At 50.2% G+C, this 22602-nt stretch overlaps 1 protein-coding gene across 9 annotated transcripts in view; it reads left to right on the top strand.

The window, feature by feature from the left end:
- OBSL1 (obscurin like cytoskeletal adaptor 1) overlaps nt 1–22602 on the top strand; it is a 685475-nt gene that overhangs the window by 239287 nt on the left and 423586 nt on the right. The gene's annotated exons all lie outside the window — the stretch shown is intronic.

Genomic DNA, 22602 nt, shown 5'->3' with positions numbered 1-22602 from the left:
CTATTCTATTAGTTGTCTGTTTAATGCTTTTTGACAGGAGATCTTCTTGTGCGCGGTCTCTGGCTCTTTTTAAGAGAGCTTCCAATAATCTTTCCGGATAACCTCTGGCTATGTAATTTTCTTTCTGTGTTGCCATAGTTTTTATACTGGTGTCTGTGTTGGTGGTAATCCGGTGAATCCTAAGAAATTGTGAATATGGGAGATTCTTTATCAATGATGGTGGGTCAAAGCTTTGAAATTGAAGTGCGTTATTTCGATCAGTTTCCTTTTTGTATAATCTTGTGACTATTTTGTTCGATTCTATTTCGATCCTTGTGCCTAGGAAGGCTATTCCGCTCTTCTTGATGGTATAAGTAAATTGTATTCTAGGATTTCTGAGATTCAGGTTAGTGATGTTTTCAATCAGTCTTTCTTCTGTGCTCTTCCATATTAGAAAAATGTCATCGAAGAAACGTCTAAAGAAGATCAACCCCTCCTTCCATGCTGTATAATCTGATTCAAATTTTGCCATGAATGTGTTTGCGTAGGTGGGGGCTCCGGGAAAGCCCATTGAAGTTCCGTTGAGCTGTAAATATTTTTTTTTTTATTCCATTCGAAGTAGCTGTTCTGGAAACAGAATTCTAGTAGCTCAATCACAAAACAATTTCGGTTGTCAAAACTTGATTGTCTTAACAGTGCCCATTCTGTGGCCTCTAAGCCTTGTGCAAGCGGGATTAAAGTATATAATGCGACCACGTCAATGGTGCAAAGGTACCATTCTTCACTTACTTCTTCTTTGAGTGATTGAAGGCTTCGCAAAAAATCATTGGTGTCCTCTATATATGTCTCTATATATGTCTCCCAGTTCTTCACGAAAGGTTGTAGATGAGCATCTATGAACCGTCCTGGAGTTTCAAATATTGAAACGCATCCAGAAACTATAGGACTACATGGACCTTCGGGAGCATATATAGTTTATGCCGTCTGGGGTATCGTGTAGTCAAATATCTTTTGATAGTGTCGTCAATGCGGAGTAAATCAACTGCTTTAGTTAATATAGTTTCCAATAATTGACTTATTTCTACAGTGGGATCAGTCTCCAGTTGAGCATATATGTTGGTATCGTTAACATGAGCATTGACTTTTGCTTCATAGAAACGTGTATCCATCATCACAAGTCCTCCACCCTTGTCTGCTCTTTGAAAAGTAATCAATTAGTTGTTTGCTAGATTTTTTAGCGTGCTGTATTCTGCAGGACTCATGTTCTTCTTAGTTTTACTTGCTTTGACGTAATTGATTTTATTCAAATCTTTCTTCACTAGGATTTCAAATGTGTCTAGTGTCTTATGTGATGCAGGAGCCATGAATGTACTCTTCGATTTAAATGTAGGTTCCGTTGTTTCTTTTATGGATGGTGCAATGTTTGTGAAGAAATTCTTTAATCGAGTTTACAGGAGTTTTAGAGACGTGAAGTCCCTGATTGATATAAGGTACGACGGTTATATGTTTATAAAAAGAACGTGATGAGAGCATGTTGAAGGCAACTCTGATAGCCAAGATGGTCAGGAATCGCCTATCGTTGCACTTGAGACTTGGTTCATCTCTTCATATTTTACAAGTAAGTTGACTTGCTGATTGACACAGATTAATACAATTAATTAGCCCCAGTATGTTTAGCCACATCACGATGTAAATAAGAAGCAAACACAGTGTTATGGCTATTTCAAAGGATTATATACGTAAAGGTAAAATCGTAAATATCTTGAAAGCGAAAACTAAAGGTATACAAACTTTGAATTCAAATAATAAGTTAATGATATACATAGAACAAATGAACTATCTTGTCAATCATGATTATACATAAGTGCCACTGTATGTGAGAAAAATACTTTGTTATTATATTATATATGTTCTTTTACAGATCAATGTCCCCTGAAGAAGGGACAGGTTGTACCGAAATGCATTGAGCTTTGGCACAACTGGATTTTGTTATTTATGTTTTTTAGTTTGGAACATATGTATCATTATGATTTAATGACATAACACAATTGTATGATCCATGAAAATAATTTTGAAAATATATAATGATGATTAAATGTATGCATTGCAAAAACAATTGATGAATTGTAATAATTGTATGTTAATCAGATTAGGCAGTGGTATTTACCCCCAAAGCTGTGCACAAGTGAGACCAGGTAGCCCATGTGGCACTAGGCCCCTCTTAGGCATTTAGACACATATGTTCAGGCAGACATAGGTCACAAGTGCACGCAACATAGTTGAATATATGAATAGAGATTCAGATAAAATTCCTAATAAGGTGCACGCAATCTACACTTTCATTGTTCAGGGTGCTCCTACGAGGCATAAGCCATGATTGGTCAACATGCACCATATCAGGAATAACAGACACCAATCTATCCGCTAGAGCCTTGGCCAGGACCTTGGCCTCTACGTTGATAAGTGAAATGGGGCGGTACGAGAAACGTTGGTCTGCCGGCTTCCCTGCTTTATGAATGACCACGATCGTGGCCTCACGTTGATCAGTGGGGAACCTACCTAACTCACGCGCCTTCGAATACATCTGAAGAAGGGGGTTGATAATGACGTTTGCCTGTCGTTTATATATCTCTACTGGAAGCCCGTTGGGTTCAGGCGCTTTCCCAGACTGGAGGGAGTTGAGGATATTCCCAATTTTCTCCCCCGTGAAATCTGCATCAAGGCGGTCTCTTTGGTCTTGGGACAGCGTGGGCAGCGCAAACTCCCGTAGGAACTCTGCGCAATCGTTTTCGGTCCTGGTGCAAACCGGGTAATATACCCTTTTGAAGTGGGTCGCTAACGCTTCCGCTGCCTGTGCTGGTGGATACTAGGGACCCCAACACGTCTCGCCCTTCAGCTACCCAGGAACGCTCCCGCGAACGCGAGAGCATAGGCTCGTGCCTCCCCCTCAGCCAGGGCTCAAAGTTCTCTCTGTTTGAGTATCAATTTGTGGCGGAGGTCAACAGAAGAGGCAATGCTAACATCGCGTTCCAGCTGCTCAATTTCGTTTTCTAGTTGACTGATCTGTAGGGATTCCTCTTTTTTTCTGGGCACCTCTCAGCACTGTTTTGTATGCTTCCCATAATGTTACATGGGACTCAACCGAGCCCCGGTTTTCCTCAAAGTAGAGCTGAGAGCCCTTCCGGAGTTTATCCCCTATGGTCTGGTCTCGGAGATGCCACGGATCTATCCTCGGAAAAGACGCCCTGTCGATCACCGGTCCCCTAAGTATGACGCTGACTGGGGAGTGATTGGAGATCCCACGGGCCATAATCTGGGGTTCAGCAAAGTCGCCCACCTGGTCAGTGCGGGTGAAGAAGTGGTCAAGTCATGAAAAGGACCCATGTCAAGCTGAATAGAACGTGTATTGTCTATGTGAAGGGTTGTGAGTGCGCCACAGGTCGCTAAGTCCCATGACCGTGACAAAGCCATCCAGGCCCGCTCCCCCCTGCAGCCCAACCCATCTCTAGAACGGTCCAGGTCTGCGTCCATTACTGCATTAGTGTTGCCACCCACCAGGAGGACCCCCAGTGGAAGATCTGCCAGGATGGATCCCAGCCGCGGGAGAGTCTAGGAGTGTAGGCCTGGCGGAACATAGCAGGAGCACAAGACTATGGTGCGCCCCCGCCCATTTGCCCGCTGTCGCGGCCAAACAACCCGCATCATCAGTCCATTTGCCCGAAATACCAATGGGTAGGGTGTTACAGACTAAAATGCCCACCCCGTGATCCAGACGTGAACCCCGAATGGACCACCATTTTATAACCAAAACGATTCAGGGCCCTACACCTATTTCCACGCAGGTGTGTCTCCTGAATTAGAACCACATCGGGTGAATACCTTTTAAGGTGCTGTAGTTCCAATGTATGTTTGATCTTGTTACCAAGCCCATTCACGTTCCACGTCCATATTGTTATATTAGCTGGATCACCCATATGTGTCAGAGAGGCTCACCTTCTTCAGATAATCACACGGCCCCACTGTGTCGCTAGGCAAGTTCCCACATGTAAAAGGACTAAGCTGGTCTAGAGCAAAACATACCAACCCCTGAAACAAGACCCCCCTCCCAACTCTCTCCACCCTGCCTCCCTGCTCAGTGGGTCCCCAACCTCCCACCTTCCAAACTTGCAGAGTGCCTGTCGCTCCATCAACCCCACAATCAAAATTGGCGAGGAAACATGAACTTGCAGTCAGCCAGAAGAATTAAACATAACTAACGAATGTCCCACCCACATTGATAACTGTACTAGGGCAACCCGATGCCAGCCCCCTGGTCCCACCCCCGGCTAGCTCAAACCACCATTGTGAGCATTACATTATTGCAGATCATTGCGAGGGAGTTTGATTTCCATATCGTAGGGAACTCCTCGGGACACTGACCTCGCCCATAAATCAGAACCCAGGCAGCCCCCAAGATGTTAAGGAAGGAAAACCACTCAATAACAAACCCATCCCCAGATCACTTAATTACTCTCCGTTCATGTCCCTGGCTGCCAGACATAGGTCTCTCTTCGCTCAGTGTCCTGTCCGTTATGGCGCTGTTCGGATCTGTGCGGGCCGCCTTTCCTGCCCACTGTCCGCCAACCCTCCAACCAGTAGCTGGCCTCTTCCGGTGTCTCAAAGAAGTATGCCTTGCTGCCGTCCAGGATCTTGAGGCGGGCAGGGAAAAGCATAATGTATTTCACTACTTGTTCCCTGAGGGCTCTCTTCACACCATCAAAGGACCGTCGCTGGCGCTGGACATGAAGAGTGAAGTCTGGAAAAAAGCGAATTGTGGCATTTTCAAGCTGGAGATCGCCAGACATCCGCGCCTCCTGCAGCATGGCATCGCAGACTCTGAAGTTCAGTATACGGGCGATGATAGTACGTGGGGGGGCCCCAGGCTTAGGCTTACCCCCAAACGCTCGGTGGGCCTGCTCGACTGAGAAGAAGTTGGACAGGCGCTTGGGTTTCAGGTGGTTCAATATCAGATCCTCCATGAACCTGTCTGTGAATGGCCCCTCCATTCCCTCCGGGACCCCCACTACGTGGATGTTTTGCATCTGACTCGCCCCTCCTGATCTTCAAGCCGGGCATAGATGTCTGTTTGATTTTTAGTTAGGGCAGCAACCTGTTCTTCGAGTCTTTTTGTTTTGGACTGGAGACTCCCAATGCCTGTTTCAGCCACTGCCACCTTCTCCGACATCTTCCTGAAGTCCTCACGCAATAGGTTGACCTCCTCTGTCACTGAATCCAGTTTGGGTTCCAGGGTTCCGCAGAGCTCCCAAATAGCTGCCATGATGTCCCTCAATGAGGGGTCTGGTCCACTGTCGACAGGATCCTCCTGCTGGCTCCCACCCGGAGCTCCTTCCTCTCTCCCCATGACCACGTGTACATATCTATCTGGTTGGACTGACCCTGGCCTGTCAGTCTGTTTTGGCCCATGGCTCGGGGTGTGCCACCCGCGGTAGAGTCCAGCCTGGGTGTGGTGGGAGGTGGACCCTGTAATTACTGTTGTACTCTCGGGGGGGCCGGGCCCTGTGGGAGTTCTCTGCGCACGGCAGGGCGCAGGGGGCAGAGTCTAGGCTTTATCTAGTTTCACGATGTCCCAACGAGGCAGGCCTTCCCTCCGCTTCAAACCCACGCTTCAGAGATTCAGTCTGGCAGGTATGTCCAATGCAAAAGCCCCCGGGCCGATCTGTCCCTGTGTGCGGCTCCTACCCCCTCCCTAGTCAGGCCACTCCACACTGCCGATCTAGGCACCCACTTTTCGTCAAGGGGGGGCCCACGCTCCGATCACGAGCGGCCGCTCCCCGCTGTGTCGAGCACTGTGCTCGCACTGTATGGGCACTAGGCCCCGCAGATGATCTGGGCCATCGCCTCCAGGGGTCCACACTCTGCTTCGGGCCGTGCGGCCCACACTTTATGCTCCTCGCGGTGTCCTGCCTCCGGCCGCGCCCCCACAGTCCTGCACTCACAGTCTGCCGGAGGAAAGGCACACCTCTCAATCTGGACATCTGCCCCGTGGTGTCCTCTATCTATTCCGGGTCGCACGGCTCACTTCCAGTATGACTCGCGGCGTCTGGCCTCCGGCCGCCCTACCGCAGTCCCACACTTCCGACCTGCTGTAGAAAGGGCACGCCTCGGCACTACCATGTGCAGCCGCCGTTAAAAGGAGCTAGCAGCCGCCGCTTCAATCTCTGGCAGGCGCCATCTTAGCTTCGTCGGGATGAGCGTCTCAGGTCGCTGTTTTCATGGGTCACGGCACTGTTAGGAGGCTGCCTCAAGTCCGATCGACACGCCGCCGCACTCTGATATGATCTGGCACTGACAAGCGCCCCAGTTGCCCACGGATGATGCCGGATTATGGGTTTACTTGCTGACCTCTAGTGCAGCTCTCAGCAAGCCACACCCTACTCGTTTATATCAGTTTTAAGCCTAGGAAAGTCACCATCCCTCCAAATGCAAGTTCAAATGCCCTGGCACTGCCAATACATGTAGGAGTTAAGATCATCATGTTTCCAGTCACAGCCAGTGACTTGCCCAGGATGCTATTAGGAATCACAGTTACTGCCTTCCAGTGCCCAGAAACTGCCATCTTGTGTCCAAGAACACCCTGATGTGATTATACGCTTGAATGCAGCCTCGCATCAGCAGGCACTTACTTCTATGCCAAGGTACTTATCTCTTATGTGACACATACTCCCATGTAGCGTGCAGTCCTATGCTCAAACATAACTCTCACATGTGGAGATGCCACAGTCTTCCCATCATTAGGTCTTGGCCATTCCCTCCCCACCCCAGCCCAGGAGGGGGAAGAACCAGACTGTGATTGTCTCCACCAAGTGTATTGCACTTTCTCAAACCACACTCACATATGCACACCCGCTGCAGACATTTACACACCATACACTCACATCACTGCTTCTCTCTCTTGATGAGGAATAAGCGAGAATGTGGCATGAGAGTGTGACTAGGTGTGTTTGAAGTGCATGTGTACCTAAGTGTGAGCGTCAAAGAGAGAGAGTGAGTGGGTGAGTGGGTGTATTTGAAGTACATGTGTGCCTAAGTGTGAGTGGGTGTGCTTGAAATGCATGTCTGTCTAAGTGTGAGTGTTTTGAGATTGAATGGTTGAGTGGGCGTGCTTGAAATGCATGTGTACCTAAGTGTGAGTGTCAAAGAGAGAGCGAATGGGTGAGTGGGCATGCTTAAATGCATATGTGCCTAGGTGTGAGTGTCAAAGAGAATGAATGGGTGAGTGGGCATGCTTGAAAAGCATGTGTATCTAAGTGTGAGTGTCTGAGAGTGAATGAGTAAGTGGGTGTGTTTGAGGTGCATGTGTACCTAAGGGCGAGTGTCAACAAGAGAGTGAGTGGGTGTGCTTGAAATACATGTGTGTCTAAGTGTGAATGTCACAGAGAGAGTGAATGGGTGAGTGGGTGTGCTTGAAATGCATGTGTGTGTAAGTGTGAGTGTCTGAGAGTGAATGAGTGAGTGGGTATGTTTGAAGTGCATGTGTGCCTAAGTGTGTGTCAAAGAGAGAGTGTATGGGCGAGTGAGTGTGTGCGCAAAGTTGCACCATGTTTGTGTGCATGGGAATTGGCGTTATTGGTTGAAACCAGGGACATCACTTTACATAATTAATGGCCAGCCTGCTGCCACTCTTCAAACATGTAATGGAGCATTCAGTCATGTAAAAGGACTTCATTCATCATCAATCTTTCGGAATGCGAGAGTGTGTGTGAGTGAATTTCAGCAGCATTGATAAGGCACATGCATAAATATATACACCTAAAAAGCTACTATTGTGTGTGTCTACATTTCAGAGACTGTTGTAGACATCTTTCTTTGAAATCGCTTTTGGGTTTTAAGATGCTTTCAGGTGGATCAGCAACTTTTTAGGTCTCGGTTAGGCTGCGCATGCGCTGTCTCAGCGAGACATGTTGTTTCATCAGTGGGCTTACAGACCGCCGACAGCTACCGTACGTTCGCTTCGACATCACTCTCCTATGCTTCATTCCTGTTTGTCATGGCATGCATGCGTCATGCCTCTTCTTGTGTTTGGCCCTCCCCTAGAGCATGAGCCAGGTACTTGTGTCCATCCACTGCTCCCACTTTTGGAATTACTTTTTTATTTGTGTTTAATCACTCCAAATGAGTGCTCGTGTTTTCTGTCGCTCCTTTCCCCTCCTGCTGGCCCCCCGTTTGAGGTGCAAGTTACCACCTGAAGAGCTGTAGTATAAAGGGTTGCCCCACCCTTTACTCTCACCAGTCACCTCTTCCCCCTTGCGCATACTCCTACCTTTCCCCGTCTGTCGTTGTCTTTCTCCTCATACCCGGGATACTATTAGACTGTAAAATGCAGAGATCCCGGGCGCCTCCCCTGCCTAACCAGTTCTGCTGAGAGCAGCACTGATACCTTCACCTCTCAGGGTCACTTAGCTTTCACCAGGACCAATTGAGGAGGCCTTAACAGTTTTTAATTGTATAATTTCATCCACTATTTGTGGGTACACTTATTTTAATTCTGTTACACATTCATGCCAGTATGCCTTACAAACCAACCTACTGTTTCCATTATTAGTGGGGTATTTATATAATAGTTCTTTCATGCTGCACACAGGCTGAGGAGGTGGGCAGATCTTGGTGTCACCCATTCAGACCTTTAGATATACTCAGGGCCACTGGAATTATGTGGCAGGACAACACCAAATGGGCAGCACGGTTGACAAAATGATGCTGCAAGAAAAGCCAAATAATCCAGCATATTTTCTCATATGTGTTGTGTCATTTTTAGGCATTGTAATACTGTCTGCACAGAGATTTCACCTCACTAGTATGAGTTTAGCAATGAAATATATAAATAGGCCACTGAAACATGACCACAAACTTTGGGAAGGGCCTTCCACTGCGTATGAACACGTCACAACATTTTTAGTAACTTTTGATCATTCTGAGCTAGAAACATGTTTTCTTAAAATCTGCAGATTATGTAGTAGATGATGGATTATGTAGCAAATGAGACACATTCATAAATATGTGGGGAAAAGCCTCATAAACCGTAGAATGGCACATGTCAGAGTGACCCTGGACATACTTCAGTTGGTCTATTCCACACCATGTCCATCTCACATTAGCCCATTATGGGAGTCACACAGCTGGCGGTGATGGTGAGACCCCTCACTTGGCAACAAGTCGGTAGGTAAAGACCCTCCGTGAATACAAATACATGGTTCAAAAAGCGTGTTTGCAGCATTCCCGGTGACACCCGCATGTGGTTTCTTTGACTGAGAGCTCTCAGTTCTAAGAAACATTGGCAGCTCTCACTCCTGTGCCATGCTGGATGGTGGTTGTAGCTCATCTTAGATGCGCCCCAGACACCAATGTTTCCTCAAACGTCGCTTCACATGAAGACTCCCAGAGGCCACTCAGCAGACTGGAAGCTTCAGTGCACCCTGAGGAGGGAGGGGATTGGTGACATGGGTATTTTATTACTGTGGGAAATGCGCTTTCATGTTCATTAATAAGTTCTTGATTTTGTTTCGTTTCCTCCATTAGATTCTTACATATCACGTTTATAGCGATTCACATCTTCCAGTCGGTTCATCGCTTCTTTCGTGTTTCGCTCTTTTCATGTCCAGGGCCTTTCTATTGGTTCGGCTATCCTCTTCCATTATTTTAAGGCTTCTCTTTCTTATCCTGTGAAATTTTCAGTTTGGCCCGGTTAGAAGTGGGATTTCTGGTTGGCTAGGGCTTGCGCCAAAGCCAGGGAGAGACCACCACTCTAGCCAGGGCAAGGGAGTTACACGCCAAAGATAACCCCTGCTCAACCCCTTGGTAGCTTGGCACGAGCAGTCAGGCTTATCCCGGAGGCAATGTTTAAAGCGTTTGCACACGCACACAGCAACAACATACCAGGCACACCACAAAAGGAACTCCACACAAGGTTATATCAAAAATAGCCTTTGTATTCTTACATCACTTTAGAATAGTAATCACATAATATACATTGTGCCACCTGGCACTAGGTCATATCTACAAGGGATTAATTACACCTGGCAGGGCCCACTGGACCACTGTCAGAACCATCACAAAGTGAACTTGGTACAAGTAAGACATATCATAAACGTACAACCAGTAATTACTGGTAACCACTGTACTCAGCATCAGCCTGTAACATAAACCACATTTTGCACAATATCACATTAGGCGCCAAATCCATGGTACGCCAACCTCATCAGTCTAACATCTTAGACCCTAACCTCCTAAGCATCACTCACATTAGGGGTATTCTCACAGTAGGAAATAATCTCACTGGCATAAACACATTACACACATAATCTCATCCCCAAACGCATTTAGAGGCATGAATCATTGTAAAGCATCGCATTTCCTAATATCGCATAAATCACTGACCTCCCCGGCCAACTGGCCTTTGCAAAGGGGCTCAAATGCCCTGTGTCCAAAATGTCAGGGCGCGCTGCCAATGCAGCAATATCCAAGAGCGTGTCATGGTGTGCATCTCACTCGTATCTCTCAAAACATGCCCCCAAAGAAGTGTGGCCTAAACGTGGCAGCTGGCACTAAGTGCTGCGCAGCAGTGGATCAAGTAGAGGCCTGGCACCTCTATGCCCCTCCCATTCAGGGACTCTGAATTAATTGTGCTCAATTCTCGTCAGCTGCCCGTACTGGTGCGGCGCAGTTGTGGCACTTTCCTAAAGGGGGGGCCCGACACCTCTGTGCCCTCTGGACCCCCACTGTGCTGTAAAAACATACCTCCCATCGTTGGGGCGGCCCGCTCTCTGGCGGGACCGCCCAGGCACTGACAGTGTGCCTCGGTATTCTGGGGGGGTGACACGGGCCCCTCCGGGCCCTTGCCAACTATGTGCTCCCCTCGTTGGAGCCACTCGGGCTCTGAAAACAAAAGATGCCCCACCGTTGGAGTGGCCCGCAACGGTGGGTCCGCTGATGACAAATAGGCCCTGGCACCTCTGTGCCTCAATCTCCTCATTCTCCCCTCCAGCCCTCTTCACTCACCGGACTGCGGGGCAGGCTTTTCCTCTTATCACACGGGGATACACGGGGCTTCCATCCTCTCATGGGAGCCCCGCTTGGCATCAGCTAACTCCCGCCTCCGTCCGGCACTTCTCTCATCAGCACCGGGGCTGCTCGTTGCAGGGAGGCTCATGCTGACCCCAGGGAACATGAAAGGCTCTGTTTTCTTCCTATGCCGCGGAGGGAATCCGCGAGACACCGTCCCGCTCTCCAGCCGTACTCCGAGGGCCCTCTGCTTCCAGCCCAGTACTGCTTCCGGTTGGGCACGCCTCCAGTCAGGCATGCCAGGGGTGGGCACCCGCCGGTCAGAATAAAAATAGCGGCAATGCGGGGTAGGCTTCCTAAAATAGGCACATAAGCGGGGTGGGCACCCACTAGTTCCATATGCATAAAGCGGGGTAGGCTACCACTCGGTTTTGGGCAAAACGCCGGGGAATCCCTACGTCGGGATTCCCTCAAGATAGGCTGCAGCGCCCCACTGCGAAGCCCCCGCTCGTCTCTTCCCCTGGGCAATTAAAATATAGCGCTCACGAGGCGCTGGGAGCCACACCTCCTTGGCAAAGGGTCCTGCAGCAAACAGAATAAGTCCTTAGAGGGGCAATGCAGGGCCCAGGGAGGCAAACCCTCCTGGCAGCCCCCCCCCACCCCCCGGGCCCCATCAGTAGCACGCCCCAGCAGGATCAGCACACCAGAACTGAACAATATCATGGGGTCACAGCCACTTCTTATACACCATTTCTCCCTTGTCTAAAGTGCAGGGCATGGGGGAACCAGATGCAACTGGTTCAGGGGGGATTTGGAGCACTTTGTTTTGGAAGCTCCTCTTCCCCTTTGTCCGGTGGGGGCTCGCCATCAGACACACCACAGGGGGGCGAAGCCAGCATTCATTAGGGAAGCACCATCCTATTCAGGGTCAGGGGATTACCGCTCCCACCACTCTTCCTCCAGGGGTCCTTTTCAGCCTAGCGCTGGATCAACCTGCCCGTCCTGGAGCCACCCACACCTCTCAGCTCCTGTCAATCACAAGCCAGACATGCAGTTCACATCAGGCAGGCAGACACATAGCACACAGAAATGCCAAATTCTAAAAGCGGCATTTCTCCACCAGTCACCATAAATCTGCGCACACCATTGCGCAGAATTTATCCTCACGAGTTCGTACATACTAAACTCGACCCTGCACTCCTCTCATACCAGGAATTACCATGGACACACTTACCCCCATGCATTTATATGGGAGGGCAGGCCCATCTCACCACACGTACACAGAGAGTGCACGCACTTAACGCTGGACCACAGTGCTAAAGTGCCTAGAGGCCTAAAACCACTACCACCATGTCAGAGCTTAAGGCAAAAAGTTCAGGGGTGAGCCTGCCAAAAAGGGCCAAGTCCAACAGGCCCGGTTTGTTCCCTCTTTTTGTTATGCTATTCACTTTTTTGATCTCATTGTCATAGAAAATATACATTTTGTTGCCAGATTTCAAATTCGGGCAAATTCTAAATCTTGTCTTTACTTTTAAAGTGAGTTGTCATTTTGGTTATTTAAAGACTTTGAAGAAATTCATTGTCAGTTTTTGATATGTCTTTCTGAACTTTTTGCTCGTTTAATTCATGTAAGAGTTGCATCACTGTTAGGTCCTCAGTTCTCTAATAATATATTGTGGCTATGAATTGGTAACTTACATTTAGACAGATTCGTGACTCTTAGTTTCTCTTGCTGTTTCTTTCCTTCTGTCCCCTCTTAGTGCCCTTGGTCTTTCTTCTCACTCTGCTCTTTGTTTGGCCCCCCTCTGGGTCAATCATTCATATTTCCTGTTCCACATATCGTTCACTGGACAGTATAACTTCATCTAAATATACATTTATTTTTTATTTTTCGTGCAACCTGTGCATGAGGATTGTTCATCTTTAGGAGTCGACTTTGGAGCCTCTTGTAAGACTCATTTCCAACTCTCTTCCCTTTGCCAAAACCATGAAGCCTTTTTGCAAAATACCCAGTTATTTCTCATCAGTTTACCATTCCTTACCTTGCATTACTTCCCTTTCATCTTGCTCCAACCGTTTATTCGTGTATGTTTTTAAGGTGTCATTTCCTGATCGGATATCCATGGCAATCCATTCTTCAATGTGTCCATTTCTTTCTAGTTTTGACCGGTTGTCTTATACTCTATAATCATGAAGCTCCATGTTTGACTCCATGCTTGTTTCACTCACACCTGCAGCACCTCTGGGCCTGTACCTTGGTAGCTGCACAGTGTTGATCTTCTAGCCCCCTGGCAGTCTGTTCACATCACTGTGTGTTTTCAATGAAGAAGCATCCCACCATCTCTTCACTTCTTTCATTTAGATGTTTTCTTTATGTTGTAGATTTGTTTGAGAGCATTTGAGTTGCACTTCTACCTTTTGTAGTTCCAGTTTTACTTGCAAAGTCTGCCTTCTTAAACAATTCTTCATTCCCCACCAGTCTTTTAGCTTAAAGTAATTCCATTTGTTCGCTGTTGGGATTAACCCCAGTTTAGTTTATTAGGTCTCGGCCTGACGTAAGCAGCGCATGCGCTGCCTCGTCATACCAGGCTTCTTGGAATCGATACGATTCCAGAAGCCTCGTCCCAGCTCCTCCTTCAGCTTTGATTTGTGTGCGTCGGTTGGGGTCACAAATTATGCCAAAGGCAGTGCAATGATTGCACTGAAGGCATGCCAATCGGTGTTTGTTGCCACCCTGACTCCTTTGATCCACGCCCAGAGGGATTGGATCTCTTACTGGCGGCGGGAGACAGTGTCTCCTAATTCGCCGCTAGGCACTTTTTTGTTAGCATTCGCCTTTGGCAAAGGCAGCCCCGTGTTTATTTTTGCATTGCGCTTTCACTTAAAGTGAAAGCGCGATGCAATTATAAACAAGTGGCTGCCTTTGCCAAAGGCGAGAGCTTGTTTTTAAAAGCTGCCCTGTGGGGGCGACGTGTCCGAGACTGAGAACACATCACAACATGGAAATCAGAAGAAAGATTACATATGATTGTGTTCCTTCCAGACGACGCTTTCTGCTGCTGAAACAGTGCTTAGTTTCAGTTTAATTGGTAATGCGCGCTGGGGGCCAATTCCTAAATTATATCACATCAGCTCCTAACAGAGACCTTGAATTCTAAGTCTAGTGGCACGTGATGCGCACGCAGGGGCATATTAACAAGGGCCAGCGATAATTATCGCTGGCCCCACATAGCGGTAGAAATATTATCGCCGGCTATCGCTGAAAATTATCGCCATGATAACGCTATATTAACAATACATAGCGCTATGGCGATAATATTTCAGCGATAGCGGTGTTTACCATGGGACATCGCTGGTTTTCCAGCGATGTTCCATGGAAAACAGCGATAACATTGCTGATACGACCCTGTGGTCGTATCAGCATAATCCACCTCCCATTATTAGTATGCCTTAGTCTGGAATTTAACAGACGTAAAAATTCCAGCATTAAGGCCGTGGTAGCGCGATTTTTTTTATCGCTGCACCTCCTTGTTAATATCACGAAGCTGCCTTCGCGATATTTTCATGTGTTGTTTTCACAGCCACGCCTTCTTTGCATCTACTGGTTATAGTTGTTTTATGGTCTCATCATTTCAGAACTAACAACCATTGACAAAGCCAATAGTCCTGTTTTGTGGTTGTAAGGTTGTTACTTGTTGTATTATTTATCTGGAGCAATGACAGAAGCAGCAAAATACCAGTGGGGCAGCACACTACGGCGAAGCACAGGGTTCTAGCCTACGTGTTTTTAACCCACATCCTTAATTACATTGGCCACGCCGCTTGAGAGACCCCTCCAGTGTTTTCCTTCCACTTAAAGCCCTGCTTGGAAGCCTGTGTGATAACCTGCATCTCTGGTTTAAGCTGGACCGAGCTCTGAACTCCTGGCTTCAGGACTAAATGGCCCTCGGCCCCTGGCTGTGACAGCATCTGGCCCTCGGCCCCTGACTGTGGCAGGGTCTGGCCCTGGACTCCTGACTGTGGCAGGGTCTGGCCCTGGGGCCCCTGGCTGCGGCAGCATATAGGTCTTGCCTTTCATTAAGTTAAAGCCATTTGATTTGCTATACAATACCATTAGCAAAGAAAATGGCTTTAACTTAATCAAAGGCTAGACCTATTGCATTTTCAATGCCTGTTTGATTTTTTATCAGCTCTGATTTTTTTTATTATCTCTGCCTCATGCTGAGCTCAGTGCACTATTCACATTACCTTTTTGCTATCCATTGAGCCTTCTTATCCACAACCGATCAATTTCCACCCACCATTCACTTACTCACAAACCTTGCGGTATCCCCGTACCTTGGGGAGGCAGCAGCCTCTGAAGTCCTCGATGCTGTCGCACCAGCCTCAGCTTCTCTGGATTTCTCTTCCTCCTTCAGCAATTAGTCGAGTGATGAGCGACCATCATGGAAGCTCCAAATCATTCCTCAGATAGACCTTCTTTGACCAGCCCGTGAGGTTTTTTTTAATTCAAAGTGAGCTGGAAGTATTTTCACTGGTTGGGGGAGGGGCGGTTGGCATTGCCCATTAGTCCTGCCTTGACATATATGGTGGATATGGGGTAAGAAGATATGCAATGAAGACTCACCCTCACTAGTGTGGTCTTACTGGTGCACTGACCCTCATTCCTGTGCAAGATGGGATTCAGGGTCACAGATTCCCAACCAGAGGAGGGGGGTGTACGAAACCTGCAAGCCAAAGCCCTGTGGGAGCTGCGGGGGCTTTTGGCCGCCTATGTTGGGCGCTGTGTGGTGCTCCTTAGACCCTCCACCTGATCCATGTTGGTTGTGGTGGATCCGTCCGTCACTCATGGACCGCAGGCATGACTGATGCCCTCTCGTTAGATGCTGTGATCGCCTCTTAGAAAGGTTGCACTGCTCTTTATATGTCTGAGCTGCTCTACACTTGGGTCTTCTGCACATGAGTTACGAGGGGCCAGTGCTGATTCTGGGGGACACATCAGTTTCTTGAATGTAGAGAGGCTCTACCTTCATAGTTTGTTCTGACTCAGGACTAATGCTAGTGTCTTTGTGATGTAGTGGAGGTACATAAAGTGTGGGGTTGTGGTATAGAGTTCTGGGGTATGTGGTATAGAGTGGTGTGAGGTGGTATAGGTTGTGGTGTTGTGCTGTCTGGTGGAAATGCTGCTTGCTGATGTAGGGTGCTTCGCAGAGTAGTGCTGGAGACGAGTCAAGGTGGGTGGTGGTGATATGGGATGTTCTCATAGGATGATGTGTCTGGTGCCTGAAGGGCAGGGATTAACACTAAGACCCTGGCCAGTGGAAGCCAATGGTCACGTTATGGCCATTGCTAGATTTGGAAATAGTAGTTTCCTGTGAAGGTCAAAACTTGCTGCCCCTCATATGTCTTTCTTCAGCTCCCAGAACTCTCTGATGCTCCCTCAGTGCTCTACCTCAGCCCTCTGTCTCTCCCCTCACTGTTGAGGATATGTTATGTTATGCATTATGTAGGAGAGTAGGATCTGCACTTATGTTGCCCCCACTTTTTTTCTGATGTTTACACTGGTTTCTGGCTATAGTCTGGCTGGGTCCCTGCTAATCAGGGCCCCAGCCTCTCTGTTCTCTCTAAACAACTTGGAGTGCATATTAGACGCACTAGTGATTGGATACTGTGGTACCTTATGAGCCCCTAGTATATGGTACCTTAGGTACCAAGGGCATAGGTACTTCACAGGCCTACCAGGGGCTGAAGCATATATTATGCCACCCCTGGGAAGCAGACTAAATCTGACACCACAGGCCTGCTACTGCAGCCTGGGTGAGGTAGTGTTAGCACTCCTCACTGAGGTATAGGTTCCCTATATCTCACCTTACACACACATATAAACCTATCAGTCACTCCTAAGGCAGGCCCTAACAATCCTGATGGCAGGGTGCTTGGTTTCCATGTGAGGGGGTGCCTCTGCCTGAGCAGGGCCCCTCTGCAGCTCTCAGAGTCCATTCTTGGTAGCTGTTTGTGGATGCGGTTAAACCATATACTCTTAAGTGCATTATAACCTATCGGTAAAGGCTAACTTTGGGATGGCTACATCAAAACATGTCGTGTTTGGTGTCAAACACTTTGGAATCATACCCCCACACCAGTAACTGGTTTGGGAGTATGATTCCACCCTTCTAGAGGGGTAGACATGTACCCACTGTGGAAACACGGTAGATTCCTGAAAGAGTCCTGGCATCACAAAATGGATGCCACCAGCACAGACACTGGGCTGCCCTCCTGCTGCTGACCGAAACTCGCAGTGGAGGAGGCCCAACAATAGGCATCCTGTCACAGGGAGGTGTAACCACCTTCCAGACAGGATTTAGTGTATTGGGGCTGGGTGGGTGCACTCCTAGAGTGCTTTGAAGTCCTGCACTGGGGGAGCAGTAGGCTCCTCTGTGCATATGCCAGCTCAAACCGGTTCAGGGGCTACCAGCCCCTGCTCTGGCGTGAAACTGGACAAAGGGAAGCGGGTGTAACCACCCTCTTCCCTGACCCTCCCAGAGGAGTGGTCATAGAGCTAGTCCCTCCCTTTCTTTTAGTATAAGTTAGGGAACCCTTGCCAGCAGGATTTCCTCCAAAGATCAGAGGCCTACCTCATCCCGAGTGACCGAGGGCTCCTGGTGAGTGAATCCTCCCGAGGCGTCTTTGCGATCCCTTGCTGGTTGGCTTGTGGGTCCCCAGAAGACTTTTCTACGGAACTGGTTGCTCCAGGCCTGCCCTGAATTACCCTCGCTGGGTGAGTCCCTCATACCTTGCTGGTCTGCACCGCTGACTTTCTTCACTTTCCACGAGACTTGCTGTTGCCAAGGCTTGTTGGCTCCAATCCGGTTGCTGACACCTCAGTAAGCTGCAGACTTCGTGGTACACTCCGAATTCAGCTCCTGGTCGTCGTCGACGCCTCCTGGACCTCGTGGCTGAAGAGTCAAGACACCTGTGATCACCTGAAATCACCCGACGACTGTGGGCATCCATCTTCCTTGCCCCGGGTCACTAGCAAGTGACTTTGAACACTGTCTCCTCTGCTTTCAGGTCTTCTTTCTTCAGAATCCAGCCTTGGATTCCACCGGACACTTCTTCTGTCTTCACAAGCAGCAAGTCTTCTTTGGCTCCCATTAAAAACGACGTCGCAACCCGACACCAAAAGACACCTATGCACCCGGCTTCCCTGGGTGAGGTAACTCGAGTACTCCGGTGCTCCTGTGTGTGTTGGCTCTAGAACTACTTACCCTATAAGTGATTTGCTTGTAGACTCTCCCGAAGTATCCTAAATCTTTCAAATTCCAACCGCGACTTGCTCCATTGAAGTCTATTGGGATCCGCGGCTGTGTTCTCACACTGCATGCTTCTCCCGTGGGTCCTTTACTTACCTGCCTTGGGTGGATTAGTGAGGCCCCAGTGCTTCTACAGGCCCTAGGCCTTGTCCCCTCGCAAGCCGATCTTCCTAAGTCCCTTTTTTAGTATATGGTCTGGTACGCCCCTAGGGCCCCAGCCATATTTGTGCTTAACTTGTTGTGAAACATTGATTTTTGCATATGTCCTTGACTTCTAGTCTCATAAAGAGATTAGTAGAGTGTGTCTAGTAATAAATACATATATATTTTATATATATACCTGTGTGGTGTCCTTTCATTTAGTGATTCAAGAGATTATAAGGTAAAATAAGCTGCTTTACATTCCTCTGAGACTTAGCCTGAAGGCTGCTCTCCACAGCTACCACTAGGATAGCTTTCTTTAAAAGGTTGTCTTAAACCTATCTACCATAAGAGTCGAATTGGACTGGTGCAAGGTGGCCACTATAACTAGTGACCAGCATATGCCAGGCCAACTTCTCACACATTATATTATAGTATGGTATGGTATGATATGATATATATGGTGAGGTAAGTGTATTAGTAAAGCGCACTATCACGCGTGAGGGTATCCTGGTGCTGAGCAGGTGTGTGTGCCCAGCCCTGCCTAGGGTGGGTTGGTTAGTCATCTGCGAGGGTATCCTTGCCGAGGGGGAGTTTTACGTGCCCAGCTCTGCCTAAGAGAGGTTGTTGATTGAAAAGCCAGGTCTTCAGCTTCTTGTGGAATGAGAGAAGAGAGGAAGAGGCTCTGATGTGGAGCGGAGGGTCGAGCGATGTAAGAAAACGCCTGTCCTGATCGGGTTCGATGTATGTGTGGGATGTGTGTGAGTAGGAGTCCTGCAGAGCACAGGTGTCTGCGTGGTTGATGGAAGGAGATACAACTGTTCAGGTAGGTGGGGCCTGCCTGGTGTAGTGCCTTGAATGTGTGTGAGAGAACCTTGAACTGAGCGCATTTGTTTATCCGGGGCCAGTGGAGCCCCCTGAGGTGTGTTGTGATGTGAGTGCAGCGTGGGAGGTTGGGGGTGAGTCAGGCTGCCATGTTCTGGATGGTTTGTAGTCTTCCAGTGAGTTGTTTTGTGATACCAGTGTAGAGGGCGCTCCCACACTCTAAACTGCTGCTGAATAAGGCATGAGTGATAGCTTTGTATTTCCTTCTGGGTCCTTCCCCTCTGGTCCCTGCCCCCTAAATGCTGCTCTCTCTCTGACTCTCACCTCTCTCCTTCCTCTGCTCCTCAGCCCTCTCTGACCCTCACCTCTCTCCCCCCCTTTGCTTCCCAGCCCTCTCTGGCCTTCCCCTCAGCTCTCTGCCTCCGTTCCCTCTGCTCCTGAGCCTCTGACTCTCACCTCCCTCCCCTCTGCTCCTCAGCCCTCTCTAACCCTCCCCCTCTCCCCTCTGCTCCTCCGCCCTCTCTGACCCTCCCCTCCCCCCTGCTCCTCAACCCTCTCTGACCCTCCCCTCTCTCGTCTCTACTCCTGAGCCCTCTGACTCTCACCTCTCTCCCCTCTGCTCCCCAGCCCTATCTGGCCCTCTCCCCTCCCTTCCCTCTACTCCTTAGCCCTCTCTGACCCTCACCTCTCCCTTCCCTCTTCTCCTGAGCCCTCTGACCCTCCCCTCACTCCCCTCTGCTCCTCAGCCCTCTCTGACCCTCCCCTCTCACCCTCTGCTCCTCAACCCTCTCTGACCCTCACCTCTCTCCTCTCTGTTCCTCAGCCCTCTCTGACCCTCCCCTCTCTCCTCTCTACTGGTGAGCCCTCTGACACTCACCTCTCTCCCCTCTGCTCCCCAGCCCTACCTGGCCTTCTCCCCTCCCTTCCCTCTACTCCTTAGCCCTCTCTGACCCTCACCTCTCCCTTCCCTCTTCTCCTGAGCCCTCTGACCCTCCCCTCTCTCCCCTCAGCCCTCTCTGACCCTCCCCTCTCACCCTCTGCTCCTCAACCCTCTCTGACTCTCACCTCTCTCTTCCCTCTGCTCCTGAGCCCTCTGACTCTCACCTCTATCTTCCCTCTACTCCTCAGCCCTCTCTGGCCCTCTTCTCCCTCCCCCCTTGGCTTCCCAGCCCTCTCTGGCCTTCCCCTCAGCTCTCTGCCTCTGTTCCTGAGCCTCTGACCCTCCCCTCCCTCCCCTCTGCTCCTCAGCCCTCTCTAACTCTCCCCCCTCTCCCCTCTGCTCCTCCGCCCTCTCTGACCCTCCCCTCCCCCCCTGCTCCTCAACCCTCTCTGACCCTCCCCTCTCTCCTCTCCACTCCTGAGCCCTCTGACACTCACCTCTCTCCCCTCTGCTGCCCAGCCCTATCTGGCCCTCTCCCCTCCCTTCCCCTCTACTCCTTAGCTCTCTCTGACTCTCACCTCTCTCCTTCCTCTGCTCCTAAGCCCTCTCTGACCCTCACCTCTCTCTTCCCTCTGCTCCTGAGCCCTCTGACTCTCACCTCTATCTTCCCTCTACTCCTCAGCCCTCTCTTACCCTCCCCTCTCCCCCCCTTTGCTTCCCAGCCCTCTCTGGCCTTCCCCTCAGCTCTCTGCCTCCGCTCCCTCTGCTCCAGAGCCTCTGACCCTCACCTCCCTCCCCTCTGCTCCTCAGCCCTCTCTAACCCTCCCCCTCTCCCCTCTGCTTCTCTGACCCTCCCCTCCCCCCTGCTCCTCAACCCTCTCTGACCCTCCCCTCTCTCCTCTCTACTCCTGAGCCCTCTGACTCTCACCTCTCTCCCCTCTGCTCCCCAGCCCTATCTGGCCCTCTCCCCTCCCTTCCCTCTACTCCTTAGCCCTCTCTGACCCTCACCTCTCCCTTCCCTCTTCTCCTGAGCCCTCTGACCCTCCCCTCTGCTCCTCAGCCCTCTCTGACCCTCCCCTCTCACCCTCTGCTCCTCAACCCTCTCTGACCCTCACCTCTCTCCTCTCTGTTCCTCAGCCCTCTCTGACCCTCCCCTCTCTCCTCTCTGCTACTCACCCCTCTCTGCTCCTGAGTCCTCTGATCCTCACCTCTCTCCTCTCGGCTCCTCAGACCTCTCTGACCCTCACCTCTCCCTTCCCTCTTCTCCTGGGCCCTCTTACCCTCCCCTCTATCCCCTCTGCTCCTCAGCCCTCTCTGACCCTCACCTTTCTCTTCCCTCTGCTCCTCAGCTCTCTCTGACCCTCACCTCTCTCCCCTCTGCTCCTCAGCCCTCTCTGACCCTCACCTCTCTCTCCCTTCTGCTCCTCAGGCATATGACCCTCACCTCTCTCCCTCTGCTCCTCAGCCCTCTCTGACGCTCACCTCTCTCTCCCCTCTGCTCCTCACCCCTCTGACCCTGACCTCTCCCTTCCCTCTACTCCTCAGCCCTATCTGACCCTCGCTTCTCCCTTCCCCCGTCTCCTTAGCCCTCACATCTCCCTTCCCTCTGCTCCTTAACCCTCTCTGACCCTCACCTCTCCCTGCCCTCTGCTCCTGAGCCCTCTGACCGTCACCTCTCCCTTCCCTCTGCTCCTCAGCCCTCTCTGACCCTCACATCTCCCTTCCCTCTGCTCCTGAGCCCTCTCTGACCCTCAACCCTCTCCCCTCAGCTCCTGAGCCCTCTGACACTCCACTCCCCTCACCTCTCTCTCCCCTCTGCTCCTGAGCCCTCTCTCATCCTCCCACTCACACCTCTCTCCTGAGCTCTCTGACCCTTACCTCTCCCCCCTCTGCTCCTGGGCCCTCAGACCCTCACCTCTCTCTCTCCCATCTGCTCCTCAGCCCTCTGACCCTCACCTCAGCTCTCTCTCCCTCCCTCTGCTCCTCAGCCCTCTCTGACCCTGACCTCGCTCTCCCCTTTACTCCTCAGCCCTCTGACCCTCACCTCTCTCCACTCTGCTCCCGAGACCTCTCGGACCTTCTCCTCTTTCTTCCCTCTGCTCCTGAGCCCTCTCTGACCCTCACCTCTCTATTCCCTCTGCTCCTCAACCCTCTCTGACCATCACCTCTTCCTTCCCTCTGCTCCTCAACCCTCTCCGACCCTCACCTCTCCCTTCCCTCTTCTCCTCAGCCCTCTCTTAACCTCACCTCTCTCTCCCCTCTGCTCCTCAGCACTCTGACCCTCACCTCTCTATTCCCTCTGCTCCTCGGCCCTCTCTGAGCTTCTCCTCTTTCTTCCCTCGGCTCCTGAGCCCTCATCCCCCTCCCCTCACCTCTCTCCCCTCTGCTCCTCAGTCCTCTCTGGCC

Source organism: Triturus cristatus, chromosome 3_2 (genome assembly GCF_964204655.1).
Source record: "Triturus cristatus chromosome 3_2, aTriCri1.1, whole genome shotgun sequence".
NCBI lineage: Eukaryota > Metazoa > Chordata > Amphibia > Caudata > Salamandridae > Triturus > Triturus cristatus.
Note: the sequence above shows the minus strand (reverse complement) of the source record. Positions and strands in the feature narration are given on the sequence as shown.